Source organism: Perna viridis, chromosome 1 (assembly GCF_037379345.1).
Source record: "Perna viridis isolate PV_CMFRI_1.1 ecotype Kerala chromosome 1, ASM3737934v1, whole genome shotgun sequence".
Classification (NCBI taxonomy): domain Eukaryota; kingdom Metazoa; phylum Mollusca; class Bivalvia; order Mytilida; family Mytilidae; genus Perna; species Perna viridis.
In genome coordinates this window covers 23648395-23663027 of record NC_142445.1, presented here as the reverse complement: position 1 = coordinate 23663027, position 14633 = coordinate 23648395, and the positions used below count along the sequence as shown (strand labels likewise).

General features: G+C 30.2%; 1 protein-coding gene across 11 annotated transcripts in view; it reads right to left on the bottom strand.

The window, feature by feature from the left end:
• LOC148627857 (uncharacterized) overlaps nucleotides 1-14633 on the bottom strand; it is a 36893-nt gene that overhangs the window by 7774 nt on the left and 14486 nt on the right. For 8 of the 11 annotated variants that reach the window (XM_088580507.1, XM_088580533.1, XM_088580553.1 and 5 more), the window contains one exon: nucleotides 6348-6411. The gene's annotated coding sequence lies outside the window, so the exon portion shown is untranslated. Of the gene's footprint in view, nucleotides 1-322; nucleotides 510-6347; nucleotides 6412-8992; nucleotides 9139-14633 lie in introns of those variants that run through there. The other 3 variants (XM_088580575.1, XM_088580597.1, XM_088580586.1) reach the window with 3 other exon arrangements.

Sequence of the window (14633 nt, the reverse complement as noted above, 5' to 3'; positions counted from 1 at the left end):
AACATACCAGAAAAAAAAACAAATACTATGTAAAATACTGGGAAAAAGATGCACGCAGCTAAAACTAATATCTTGGATGCAAAAACATAAAAACATGATATCAACAACCAGTTGTGATAAAAAGAGTTGTCAGTTTCAGTCATTACTAGCAATAACAAGCAAAAATACAAAATAACTTTTCATATGCAATAATCATTTGAGACGTAACATGTTGTATTGTTGTGTAATCACAGTTGCTCTAATGTAAGGATTTTGAGTTCTTGTTGAATTTCATGTATGAAGTCTCAATTGATGATTTGATAATTAAAAGAAAACATACAACCTGAACAAAGAGTTGTAGGTCTTACTTTTCACTTGAGAATATTCAAATCCTAACTGAATGTTGGTATGACTGCAAGATTCAAACTTTAATAAGCCCTGGCTATAATCCACCCAGTTTTTAACTAAATTACAACACGTAAATGAGATTTAAATGAAGATAAGTGTATCTTATTTAACATGCATTTCCTCCTGAATTAAACAGGTCCTGAAGTGATAATCTAGCGAAGAGTGACTAAGACTAAGTACCCAAATACTGCTCCATGTAATATCCTGGCCAAAGAGTAGGCGTTAACACATCAAAATATTTTTCATGACTGAAATATTTTTCGTTGAACAAAAATAGGACAACATGAAAGGAGTTAAAGTTGAATGGAGACTGAAAAAAGGAAGCCATGAACAAAGGCTTAAATAAAGCCTAAATGAAGAAAACTAGATCAAATATAGTTATTTATAAATAGTTTGATACAAACAGATACATGTCATGGTTTAATATAAAGACTTAACGAACTTTTATATAGACATGGAGCATGTATATAGACTGACCTTTCAATTTTTGTTATCTCATGTATGAATTATGTAGTCATCATACACAAGGCAAATATTTTTCATGTGAAATTCATGTTAAACGAGCTTCACATGAAATTCATGTGAAATTCACATGAAATTAACATGATTTTCATGTGAAATTCATTAAACACGAATTTCATGTGAACATTTCGTGTGAATTTCACATGAACTCTGTCCCTTAGTTTACTTGCTCAATTTAGGTGAAAATCATATGAAATTCATGTGATAATCATGTGAAATAATTTTGCCTGTGTAGCATAGCATACTGTGGCATCCCCATTTTTCAAACATTATGATACTATGAAACCTCTTGTAGTATTAGAACCGAAAATTTATTGTTTCTGCTAACGACTTAAACATAAGTTTCAAAGTAACATCAATAAATCTTAAGAAAAAGGCCAGCCAGAAGACTCAGAGGTATGTTAAAAAAAGTATGATAATATTGAAAGCCATAAGATGTTAAACCATAATCAATCAACCATTTAATTTGAAAGCTTTTTTTATATAGTTTCATTTTTTTTGTTGTTGTGTAAATGCCTGAATCCAGAACACTTAAAAGGATTATTGATTGTGGAGTATATATAATATTATCTATAAATCGTGAAAATCCATTAAAATAAATGTGACTTTGATAAAGAATCACATGAATCCTTCATAACATACCTTATGATGTAAAAACTTATATAAAAGATTAAGCTTAGTTGTTTCCTGTTGTTTTCTATTGTTTTGACATAATTTTTTGAGTGGTTATGATTGAATAAGTGATAAGAGATAAGAGTTGAAGAACTGCACACAAGGCAACCACCCATCGTGTGAATTCAAATGGCTTGTATCAAGTTCAATATATACAAGTCTCTTGCATGATATAAACTGCATTTGTTTATTTGATGCACCTCTCTGATAGCAATGTAATTAAGTTTTGTAAGAGAGTGGCTTGCTGTTATAGTTCTATCAGGTAGTATCATTACATATCATTTTGTTATAAAAAGTTTTACCAGTATTATTGCTAGCCCCAGAGGGAATGATGAAATATTTTCTATCCTTTCAAAACTGATGTTACTTTTTTTTCTCAATATTAATCAGTATAACATAATGTTGTCAACATGGCTCTAGCTCAAGTTAATATAATCAAGAGTAGAAACCAAGGACCAATTTTTAAGTTTCTTACATATGAATGTTCACAACATACTATACTGTATTGCTGTGAAACATCGAACTAGAAACTTTATCAATTTATAGCAAGTCACAGGTAATCAATGGAAATATAGAACTTAACACCCATTTACTAAAATACAGATACTGCTACTATAAAGTATAAATTTATATAATAAACTTGAAAAGAGTCAACAAACCTGTAAAATCAGGCTCAATATATCTCAACCAAACTTTGTTTGCAGGGATATAATTACACTAAAACAGGGTAAAAAAGTAAACCAGTACTAACTAACCAGAAGTTGGAGCCAATATTTTCTATAAAAGCTAAATAGTTGTAGTGTCAGAAATGCACTTACTAATCTCAAGTGCTCGTCACAGGTTATTTCAATATAAAAGGAGTCATTGTATTATGACACTTTTTCCCAGGCTTCTTCACTATCATTGCAAAGACTAACACACCCAAATATATCAATAAAATCACAAGAAGGTATTAAAAAATCAAAAATATTTCAAAGTTTTATGTAGAAAATAAATTACCATTATTTTTTAATAGGATACCAAAAAGAAATTTTTAATCAGATTTCAATAAAGATACATTTTCTCTATTCAGATGGATAAACGTAAGAGCCAAGACAGGTACAACTATATATCATAAGCCTTCTGACCCTACTTGTTAAGCTACTATAATGTTTATCCAAATGCTAAATTTAAAAATCCTATTAACAAAGACAAAAAAAATTTAAGTCCAGACATGAGTTACAGGTAGACAGACAAACAGACAAATGCATGGATGGCCAGACTACAGAGCATCTACTACTTTCTCAAGCATGGCTCTAATAATAGTATTTAATGGCAACACTCTATCACTTGCCACTCAAAAAACAATAATTGTTTGATTTTATATTACCAGGTCCCTTTAACAGTCAAAAAAGCATTATCAATTTACAACATTTATTTCGCTTTTCATAAAACAGTACAAAGAGGGATTATGGGAAAACAAAGTGTTACTCAGCTGGTACTGGAGTTAGAGATCATATGATCAAATAAATTTGAGAACTGGATGGATGGAGTTACAATGTATTTGTGAACCTTTGTGAGGGTTTTGACCCTGAAATTTATATATAAAAAATGGTGCTTACTAAAAGATGGGTCCAAATCAGACCCCCTCCCCTGGATTTTTCACTGCCTCTAAAGAACATTACAGATATGTAATAGTAATCAGCATGATCTTGGGAAACATCTACAAGACAATTGCTTTACTTTGTAAAGGTAAATGTTCATTCAAAAACACATTGTGAAGGTTACCTCTAGACTCCAATACAAGTTGACAAGCTTTATTTGGGCCAAACATACAAATATATCAATCAACACTGACAGGCAAACATTTAAGAACTCTTGAGCAACAGATTGCATGAAAAAAGGTTACATAAAAAAATGTCCAACTAAAAAATCCAAAACAAAACAAAAATTGATCATAGAATACTTTTTAACCTCGCAGAATACAAAATATTATGTACACATGTGACTTTCACAAAAACAATTTTTAAGCAGAATGAGAAAAAAAACCAGTAGCAAAAAATACATGTATTATTTACCAGTTAGTAATGAAATCAGAATCTCATGACATACATATGGAGTAATATTTTCCTAAAACATATTTTTTATTTTTTCCTAATATTGGTACTAAATTTCTACCTTTATTGTTTACAACTTTATTCTTATATAATATGACATTAAGCATGGTAGTAACATTGTTGAAATACCACATCCAAACATAAACATGTCACTACAAGTACATGTATGTAATTAAGTATTAATGAACAGTGACTACCCTGTCCTGGAGAACATAATAATCATAAAACTGAAGTAAAAATGTCAGATCATAAAATTTACCCCATGTAATCCTGTCCCTAAATACATGTACATATATAGATATTGCTGTGTTTGATATGCTAATCTCAAAACTATATCAGACTAAGGCCACTTACAATTGTTATTTCTTGGTGAGAAATGACTGAGCTTTATTACCAACAAATTTAATTTGGTATTAATAAGCTCAAAAAGCAAACTTCTGTGTGAAACTAAAGTTTGCCATTGTATAACAAAGAAAACAAAAATTTCAAACATATTCTTGTAATTCTAGTTCTTTACTGTTAGATTTTCTTATAATTTAAGGAACAGTTTGACATTTTTTTGTATTTGCAATTGTAAAAAGTAGCATCAAATGGAAAAGATAATGTAAAGGAATGGCTTTTTCTTAAAAGTCTGAAATTTTAAGTGTGTTTAAAACACGTTATCATTCAACAGTAGCCTTAAAATCAAAATGCTTCGATCAAACATAACTACTGAAGAAATAAAAAAATGACCATCTAACAGTTCAGGATAGAGAAAGGAAATACTTAAACAACAAGATTTATTTCTATCCCTTCTGAAATATTAACTGGTATCAAAATTTCATTGAGATCCATCAAACTAATTAATATTCAGTCAAAGTGTTGAAAGAAAATGCCTTTGAACATGAGCATAGTATATAGAGATATGATTAAATATGACAAAATACTTAGCAACAGCTGAAGGGGTATGCTTGTCTACTACCATTTATCAAGAAAATGTCAAGATTTTTTTCTCCGTAATTCAAATAAACTAGATGCAATCAGAGACACATCATTTTGATACCTCATGAGAAAATACACTTAAGATCCTGTGATAGTATTTTATGAATATATTTATTCTGGCCGTATCAATTAAAGCTTGCATCTGAGTGGAGCAAGACTACTTAAGTATCCTGCCACTTTTTTTACTTACAGTAAAGCTAAAATTACTGTGAGCAAGCTCACAAAAGAAACCCACATGAGTGTATCGGATTATCTCCCCTAAAAGCATCAAACAATGGTAATCTTCCATCATTAACAGTGGATGAGAAAAAAATTGTGTTCATGTTAAAAAAAGTGCAAATAAATGTAGATTGAGATATGCTATTAGAAGCTAATATGCTCATAAACTTGGTGAGAAAGCATGCTTGTTTTCTGCATTGGATTAGTTTAATTTCATTTTTCTTTTTCAGCATTTTGGAAATTTTAAGGGGCCATTTGTTAACAAACCATACACTGGGTAAATTTCCTTTATATGGAGGGGCCATTTTCTGTCTGAAGGGGTAAATGGCCCATGGCCTCCTGCCTTTGCAGCCACTGCATTCATACTAATACATACATTTCTAATAAAAAATGTTGACCAGGACTTGTACTTCCTACACATTGATTCATGTATATACCAATACTTTGTTTAATGGGGAGTACTGTATAACATCGCTTTGTCTTGACTTGAACTTTTATATAAAACCCTGTTAAAATTCATTTATTGTATAAGGAAAGGTCTAATAATAAACAGAGATAGAACTGATTTCCTACATGGTAAGAAGGGATCATTGATGAAAATAAATATGATTACAATATAGTCAGGTACATATTGCTGGAGGGGGAATTTTTTAATGGCTTTTCAAAATACTGGTGGTAAACTTACTTTGTTTATCATATCAAATAATACCTGCTCGTGACCTCAAAAGTCATCCTTCAGTGAAACCCAAAATACCAAAATAAACAAGTTTAAATTCAAAATTTCAATCACTATATCTTAAAACTTTATGGATGGAAAATGGAATATTAATAGGACCATTTCTTCTTTTCAATCCAGTACTGATAGTATTTTAATGACAGTCTTTCATAATACTTAACTGGAAGGTTTTCAGGACCTAAAATTTATTTGAAGATTAAAGTGTCCTGATCTAGAGTACGAGCTCCTGTTTCATTATATTATATATATACCAAGGTACTTGTTAAGAAATTGGTTACTTCCTTTCAATTTCATTTTATAGCATTTTAAATGGTGTATGAGTAAAATAAGTAATGGACAATTACATTTTCATTAACTATTTAACACATGGTATTTTTTTGGGTATGTTTTATGTTCTTTATTGATAATACATCAGCTGTTATTTATTTCTTGTTTTACATTTTTTTATTATTATTCAAGATAACTCTAGTATCAATTTTTTTTATAACAAAATTTGATACAGAAAATATAACCAATCAATTTATTGCTTACATTTGAAGAACAATTTTTTTCTCTTTTTTTTCTTAACAAAATGACTCTTTTCCAGAATAAATTTATGTCAATAATCTTATCTTTAACAGAAATACTCTTCCATCTTATAATGCCCAATTATTCATTTTCAACAAAAAAAAAAGCGCCAAAATTAAATATCAATTAATTACTCAGATTAATAAAATTCATACTACTATACTCACAGGTAGATAATCTATCCCATAACACTTTCATCATTTAATTCCATTCATTTTTCTGTGTATTTTCCTGTAATCATAATGTTATGATATGTCAGAGAGTAGTCTGGTGAATGACAGTTAACAAACATTACTAAGTGACCTCAGATTTACGGTTGGATGATGTTGTGTAATCCATGGTGGGATGGATGTAATGTGTCACACATAATTACAAGTTTATTGGGTAGAATGTTGACATGACATAAATGCACTCTGTGTTGTATATCGCTTTTTTAAAAAATCAATTTCAAAATACAAAATGTACTAACAAAAATTTATCAATTGTGGTACTAACTAATTTAATACATTGTAAATGTCTGAAGAGACATTGAACTTCTAACTTTATTCAAAGCTGCTTTCTAAGCTTATTCTAAGGTACCAGCCTCTTTTTATTGGTTCTTGGTCCCCCTCTGGATTCTTTTCCCCTCTCCAACACATGGATATTTTATTATATTTTACCATCCATGGGCATGGTTTAAAACAACGTTTTAGTACAATTTCAGTGATTTTTTGTATCTTACTCACGAACTCAAGCGCCTATGCTCTCAAACACCTATGATGATGACATGTGAGTTCAACTTAATTTTATATCTGCTTTCTTATAAAAAAACTTTTATCAAAAAAGAAAAGAGTGAAAAGAAAGAAACAAACAAAAACCAAACACAATAAAAAGAAGAAAATTAAAGGAACTCCCTCAATTTTAAAGACCAAAGTATGTCAATCAAGTCACACTTCTATGTTATGACACAAAGCAAATTACAAACTAGGTTCTGAAAGCAGGAAATACATCTCCACTTCAGCAAGAGATTAAAGATCTTAAGTCAAGCCTAATTTTTTACATAAGCTAATGATGTTGTGTATAAATCAATCATTCCTGACACAATCTCATGTTTGAAAAACAACATCCTTTGTTTATGATCAACAGGTGAGGTGTTTAGTAGGTGAAAATTATTAATATTTGTATCAAAATTACTCTAATAATTCTGATATTAGAACAAGTTAATTTGAAGGCATACAAAAATGTGTTGGGTGTACCAATATATGAAGCATCGTTTTTGAGCATCTTGCAAAATTGTACGGAAATAAGTTTTACCAATAAGCAAGTAATGTTTAATATGATGCAAAAATTTTATTGTTAAATCATTTTTTAAATTTTTTGACATTGTAACATATCTATTGGTATAATTATAAACATTTATTCTAAAAAGCCTTATTCAAGAGAGAGATGATCAATTGGTATATTTCTATATATATGATAATTTTAAGGTTTTTGAAAATAACCAAAAAAAATGTTTGGAAAACAAAAATAAATTTCTTTTGAACTTCCAAAGCATTTTCCGATAAGTTTTCTTTCCACAAACTGTCTTTAAAATTCTATATACTCCTGTTTCATTCACAACATATAAAATAGGAAAAACTATTGACCAAAAATATCAGGTATGATCAACCTCACAGTATATCCTGAAAGAGTAGCAGTGGTTTTGGAGAATAATAAATTCAGACATTATTCTTTTTTTAAATGTAACAAACTGTAATCGCATAAACGGAACTCACATTACAGAATTAAGAGTATTTTTTTCTGTGAAAAATTGCAAAAATACATACATGCAATTACATGTGTTTTTAACATACAGTGTGTCAAATATTAACTATGACACTGACACAGAAGATAATACTCAATGTATAGAGAATGTATATTTGCATATTTTAAGGTGGAGGGTCAGTAATTATTCAAACATTTTCTACCAAAGGGTACATGTATGTTTCTATAATTAAAATAAAATTAATCATTTTCATAAATTTGACAGGTCGAATAAAATGTGAAGTTGTATTCGATTAAAAAAAAAATCATGCTCACAATAGCAAGATGAGCCACCTACTTTCACTAAATATAATTACCTTTTACAAAGTTTCATATTTCCCAAAGAAATAGACCAGAAAAAAAAATCACAAAGTACTCTGAAACCTGGAGGTAGAAAGGATAAAACTTGCAATATATTTACTCTTGAATAACATTGCATTGAATAATTTATAGATAGTCAATTTGTTAGTGTAAGGAAACTAACACTATTGGAAATTCAAAGTTTACAGATTACATATCCTTTGGTAGGTTTTAGGTGCAGACAATTGATCTTTGTAACGATTAACTTGCATAAACTGCAAAGTAACCAAAATTATATACAACAGATGAATTGGGGAAGGATGAATGAGTGATCACAGAATTATGGGCAAAGAAACCACCACAAGGGCAATAACTCCTGATCTGTATAAGCACTATACTAGAACTTTTGACCTATACTTCTTAGAGATAAGCATTATGTTAAAGTTTGAATATATTTGATTTACATGCAAACATGTTAAGCAAGTAAAAAGAAATAATTCGTGACAAGTGTTCTCATTATAAAGTCCTCATAGCTTTATTTTTTTCATACATGAATTTTTCATATCATTTATATATACGAGACATGCAGAAACAAAATTCTGTTTCAACAGACCCCTTTTATTTAGTGTATTTTAAATTTGATGGTTCAACTTAAACAAAAAAGAAAACCTGTTATATGCATTTTTCAGAAAAATGCGGTTAAAGCATGAGGAAAAAAAGCTCTATATACCGTTCAAAGTGATAAATCCAGCATTAAATCTTCAAATTTATCTCATATGGAAAACCACATGTTAAAATCACAACAGGAGCAAAAAGTCACAAAATAATCTTGTGTTATCTAATCATAACACTTGATAAAACTCCAGTTTTATAGGATTACATGGTTGATTAAGCACCCTCCCCCTTAATCTGGGTGTTAAAAAGACAAACATGTGACATTGTGGTTAACTGTTTTCATATTAGATCTTTATGATAAAATTCAGATGATTTATTTCCTCTCTGTGTAATTTATAAGTGGCTTCTTTTTTTCCTGGCATGTATAGACTGACAACCATGATTAAAAATGTCAAAACAGCTTTGCTTTTTTAAACCTTGAGATTGATACTTAAATTTTACAGAAGAAATTAAAAAAAAAAAAACAGTATAAAAATAACATTAACTTCTACAAAAGAAAATTAGTGTTACTAAATATTTTCCACCATTGGTCCATACTACATGTAAAATGATATATTTTAATTTGTCCCAAAGTACCATAAGGAAGGTTATTTTGGTGGGTGCAAAATTCAGTGATTTTAAAGCAAAAAGGTATACCAAAAATTAGACGTAACTTATGGCGGATGCTAAGTGGTGCACCAAGTACTTAAGCCCAGAGTACATATTTTGTGGAATTCATTTTGGCGTCTTTAGACAGACCACTAAAATCAAAATTAGCACATTCAAAAGACTACTTGCTATACAGGTATGATGAGCTATTTGCTATACATGTATTATACATTTCAATAGCAGCAAAACTGTAGCTCCAAAGGTCCTTTTTGCACACCTTAAGAGCTATGGTTCTGCAGCTTACTTTTTAAATGTAATTTCATAAAAGAGAAAATCACTGAACACTTCCAAAACATAATTTTATGTTTTTTTTTTATTTGTAGGCAAGGCTGTCCATAAAATCATACTACATCCTTATAGGGACTAGCAGAAAAATCCAAGAACAAATAAAATCATTAGATAAACTATAACTATATATTTTCGCTAGAAATCTCTTACCATTATAAAAAAAAAAACAAATGTAAATGCCGATAAATTCTAGTCCAATTAAACATCATACTGCTAGCTCCTTGAATCTACCCAAAATGCACAAAACATTCTCACTAAAATCCCTCATAAATACCAGAAAAGGCTAAATTTCCACAAACCATATTTAATACTTATCGTGACACAGAAATGTTTGACAATAAATTAAACATTGAAGAATGTACCCTTTATCAAACTGATCTCCACCCACAGGTATTCACACAATTACCTGAATTAATTAGAACCAGGTACATCGAAATGGAAACATGGACATTATTCTTTAGGCCCAGTGTGTCAATTGCTTCAGGCCTTTATATAAAATTTTTATAACATTTCACGTTTATTTAGAATATTTGATAACATATAAAGGTCAAGGAAATGCAATGAACTGTGCAAAAGATCTTAGTGTACCATTTTATTGATTTTTTTAACAGTAAGTCCCCCAAAAAAATGCTGGTTTCCTGCTACCCTACCCATCGTATAATTTATTTGTGCCCACCCTTAACATTTTACAGCCATTTAGGCTAAAACACTGTAATAGTCTCAATTGTTCAATCATTAAGTGCATGTATATTTTTTTTAAATAATACAATAGTTTTCCTATCTACCTACCTATTTTTTTCCTGCTGATAACAGAAAACAAGACTATTAAATTGTGGGGCCTTACCATGTTAACCACCTTATTTTCATGAAGCAAAGTTAAATTTCTTATCATGTAAAATGCTTTACTACCCTATTTTTTCTTGCTGGTAGCAGGAAACATGACTATTTTTTTTTTTTGGCCTAAGATATGATAAGTTTGATTTTGTTTTGCAGCCTGTTATACCCATATATTTAAATTTAGAAAAAAATGTATACAGTACTTCTCTCCACCATATTTATTTATCTATAACAACATTTTATACAAGGATAAAATATTCAGAGGATGATGCCTATGTCTTCTTCATATCTTAAAACATTTCCATTAATTTGGTACTATCTATTGGCTTAAAAAACACTTAACTGAACATTTTAAAAAAATAATTAATGTTTTTCTATAAAAAGTTTCTATATTAAGGGACTTATCATTTTAACAAGGAGGAGTTGGTCATTTAAAAAATATAATTTGCATTTTTTATCCCCACTTGTTTATTGTATAAAAAACTGGTTCCCCAAGTATGAATTAAAAAAAAAGTAGATTCCGCCTTTCTACGTAGAAATAAATTTGATCCCCACACAATTTGAATAGCCCCCATCCCCTTGCTGATAAAAAATGATAAGTCCCTTGTAATACACACAAAATGATTCTTTTAAACATTTCATTGAGCATCTTTTTAAATATCAGTTATTGAAGTGAACCAAATACACAAACATTCAAGAAAATATTGTCATTTGGCCTGAAGCAGACAGACTTCAAACCTAAATATTTACCAATAGTCTATTTCCTGTTTATTAATCTTTTGTCACTTATTTGCCCATGAGGACATTTCGACATAGATTATGACCTCTTACCAAAGTGTAACATCATGTACCAGTAAATGTAATTTGCTCTACAAATCTTGATGTAATATTTATATACATTAGATCATAAAAACTGGTTATTACTATATTTTATCTAAATGTTAAATAAAATTGTTATTTCAATATTATATTTTACAAGCATTTAAAGGCTATGTTGATAAAATTTAAGATTGTCATCCTCTATAGTCACAATGATATTTGAGAGTTAGAAAATCTTAATTATTAACTACTTTCACATCTTTAAGTGTAAAAATATTATATAATATCCGGAGAAATTAAGCATTCATATCAGTGTGAACTCTAAACAAGGAACAGTGAGGGCAAGTTTATGGACACAATATCCCTATCTCTTCAGGTCCATAGCCAGAGATGCAAGGGATTCAGGGGATGGTTAGTTTGACAACTTTTTCTAATCTTTAGGATATCATCAATACATATATAGGTTTAGAAATGTATACTGGTATAAGAACTAAAACTAACTTAAAATACATGCTTCATATGAACTTAAATTATAAAACGCTTCTTGGATTATCATCCTTTTGAGTCATTCAACTGTCATTATATTCCTGCATGCACTCTACCCAACTTCATCAAAATCCCTTGAGCCAATTTTAAGAGATTTTAATAGGTATAAACCTATACTTCGGATTATTTCCCTTTGGAGTCCCATGACAGTAATACTATTCCTTTATGCACATCTACATATGGTACCAAACCTTCCTTTAAAATTTCATCAAATTCCCTGAGTGGTTTAGAGGGAGTTGGGATTACAAGAAATGTGGACAGATGGACAGACATACAGACAGACCAACAGGGTGATTCCGGTATAATTATCAAAAGCTCAAGCACTTCTGCATTCCATTTTTTTTTAAGTGTAAAGAGGTCATAACACTTGAACAGTACATTCACTATACACCATCATCAAACTTGCCCTGTATTTTATTGCCCAAAGCATTAAGTTAAAAGTCATATGGTTGAGTGGTTCTTTAATTATCTGCTGGATATGCAAAGTATATCAGACAGACATTAGGATACTATACACCCACAACCTTGTCCAGTAATGGTATAAACAGTTATTAATGGGTTAATCTATTGCAATCTATAAAGTTAACCAGTGGATAAATATCTATCCCAAAACAAAGTTTTGAACATCTGTGTCCATATAGCTCTATTCTATATATTATTGCTATAATATGGAAAAGAGCTGTATAATTCAGATCTTAAATAAAAAAGTATTTACAGACAAAGCCTTACAATCCAACCGAAATAATTGTGATTTTATAAGACATGCCCATCTAAATGGTGTGCACAGGCCTGCAGGGAAAACTAAGTCAACAAATATCCAATGGTCAATAGAGGGTTTCGGTGGCTTTGGATTAAGACCATAACATATTTTAGTCTGAAAGCTCTCAGTATGGTTTAATTCAAAATATTTGATTAAATCTGTAAGTCAAGTAAATCTTGTCACCTTTTAGCCAAAAACAACCTTAAGTCCATCAATTTTTCATGAAACAGTTTTTTTTTTTTTTGCATTAAGAATCTTGCAGCTCTTTTGTCACCTTTCAGTCAAAAACAACCTTAAGTCCATCAATTTTTCATGAAACTCTGCTTTTTTTGCATTAATAATCTTGCAACTTTTTTATTCTCAAACAATCTCACACTGTTATAAGTATCTAACCCTTTGTTTGTCCGAAATTAAGAAAAAACTCCTTTGACATTTTTTATGAAGGATGTCGTGTGAACATGTCACCAAAACTTGACACCCATTAAGTGATATGATCTTCAGTAACAACAGTGGATCTTTTGCCTACTTGACCTTCCAACCCTATTCCTATTTCTCTTTAACTTTGCTTTTGATCACATTATTATGAATATTATGTTGTAGAGTTCAAATTATTATCAATGACATTCATAATCAATGGTACTTTAAGATTACACTTCTCTACTTTGCTGAAATGCAGTGAAGACAGGGCAAGCATCAGCATCCTTACCCGCACTGTATGCTTAGTCTATGCTGTGAATTTACTGCTCAATTACTTACAGTAAAACTGATCATTTTTGCAGAAGGAATTATTTTGGTGTGGGATAATTTTGTTTATTTTCACTGAATCTAATTTAAGTGGCCATTAGCACTACTAAGAGGAAACTCAAGCTACTTAAAGAAAAGATAAATTGGAAAAATTTTTTTTTTTACAATTTCAATTCTTTGTTGTCCCAAAAGTAACTGTGAAATTTTGTGAAAACTATATTGCCTAAAAAATTCTGTGTTATACAGCTTATGAATTGTTTCTAAATTTTATTTATCATTTCTGTCATGGTTTTATTTAGCTAGAACTTAGGCTCTTGGCGTAATGATCTGTGGATTTTGCCTTAAGTGTACCTAATTACCCTTAAGGCTAAAAACCACTAATTCCACTTCCCATAGGCTTCTATGCTAATTTCACAATATTCAATGGCTTCTCTGGACTTTACCTTAACTTTAACCTGCAGATGACTATATATCAGCATGATTCTACATATGTCAGCTCACAATCCTCAGAGTGGCATGTGGGGTTAGCAGACTTGCAGTGCAGTACTGGTCACCGGAAGTGAAGGGTCTATAAATAGCATGGGAAATCCCAGTGTTTTCACAAGATAGGGGTATATTTAAAAATCATTATGGAGATTAGGCTTCACATCACAAGAAGCAAAATGCACCTATAAAATGTACAGAAATGTTTTTCCTTTCAGAAACTGTTTAAATGTTTAAAATAAGATGAGAACTTTTTTCACAGCACTATGAGGAACAGGGGTAATTTCTGCGTAGGACTATTTTTGCGTACGTTCCAAATGCTCATTGGTTGAATTGGTGGTCTGTAACCTAAAGGGTCACTTTTTGTCTTAGAAAAAATAAATAACTATACAGGTATCTTCCTACACACATACTGAATGCATTTGCAAAGTTTCAGTGAAATGTGACAAGCACTTTTTTAAATATTTGATTTTTAAATATAGGGTAACCAAGTTGTGCGAGCAAAAAAGTGAAAATATTCTACCATACTGAAATGCATTAAATATTTGCAAAGAACTTTTTCTGACTTTTC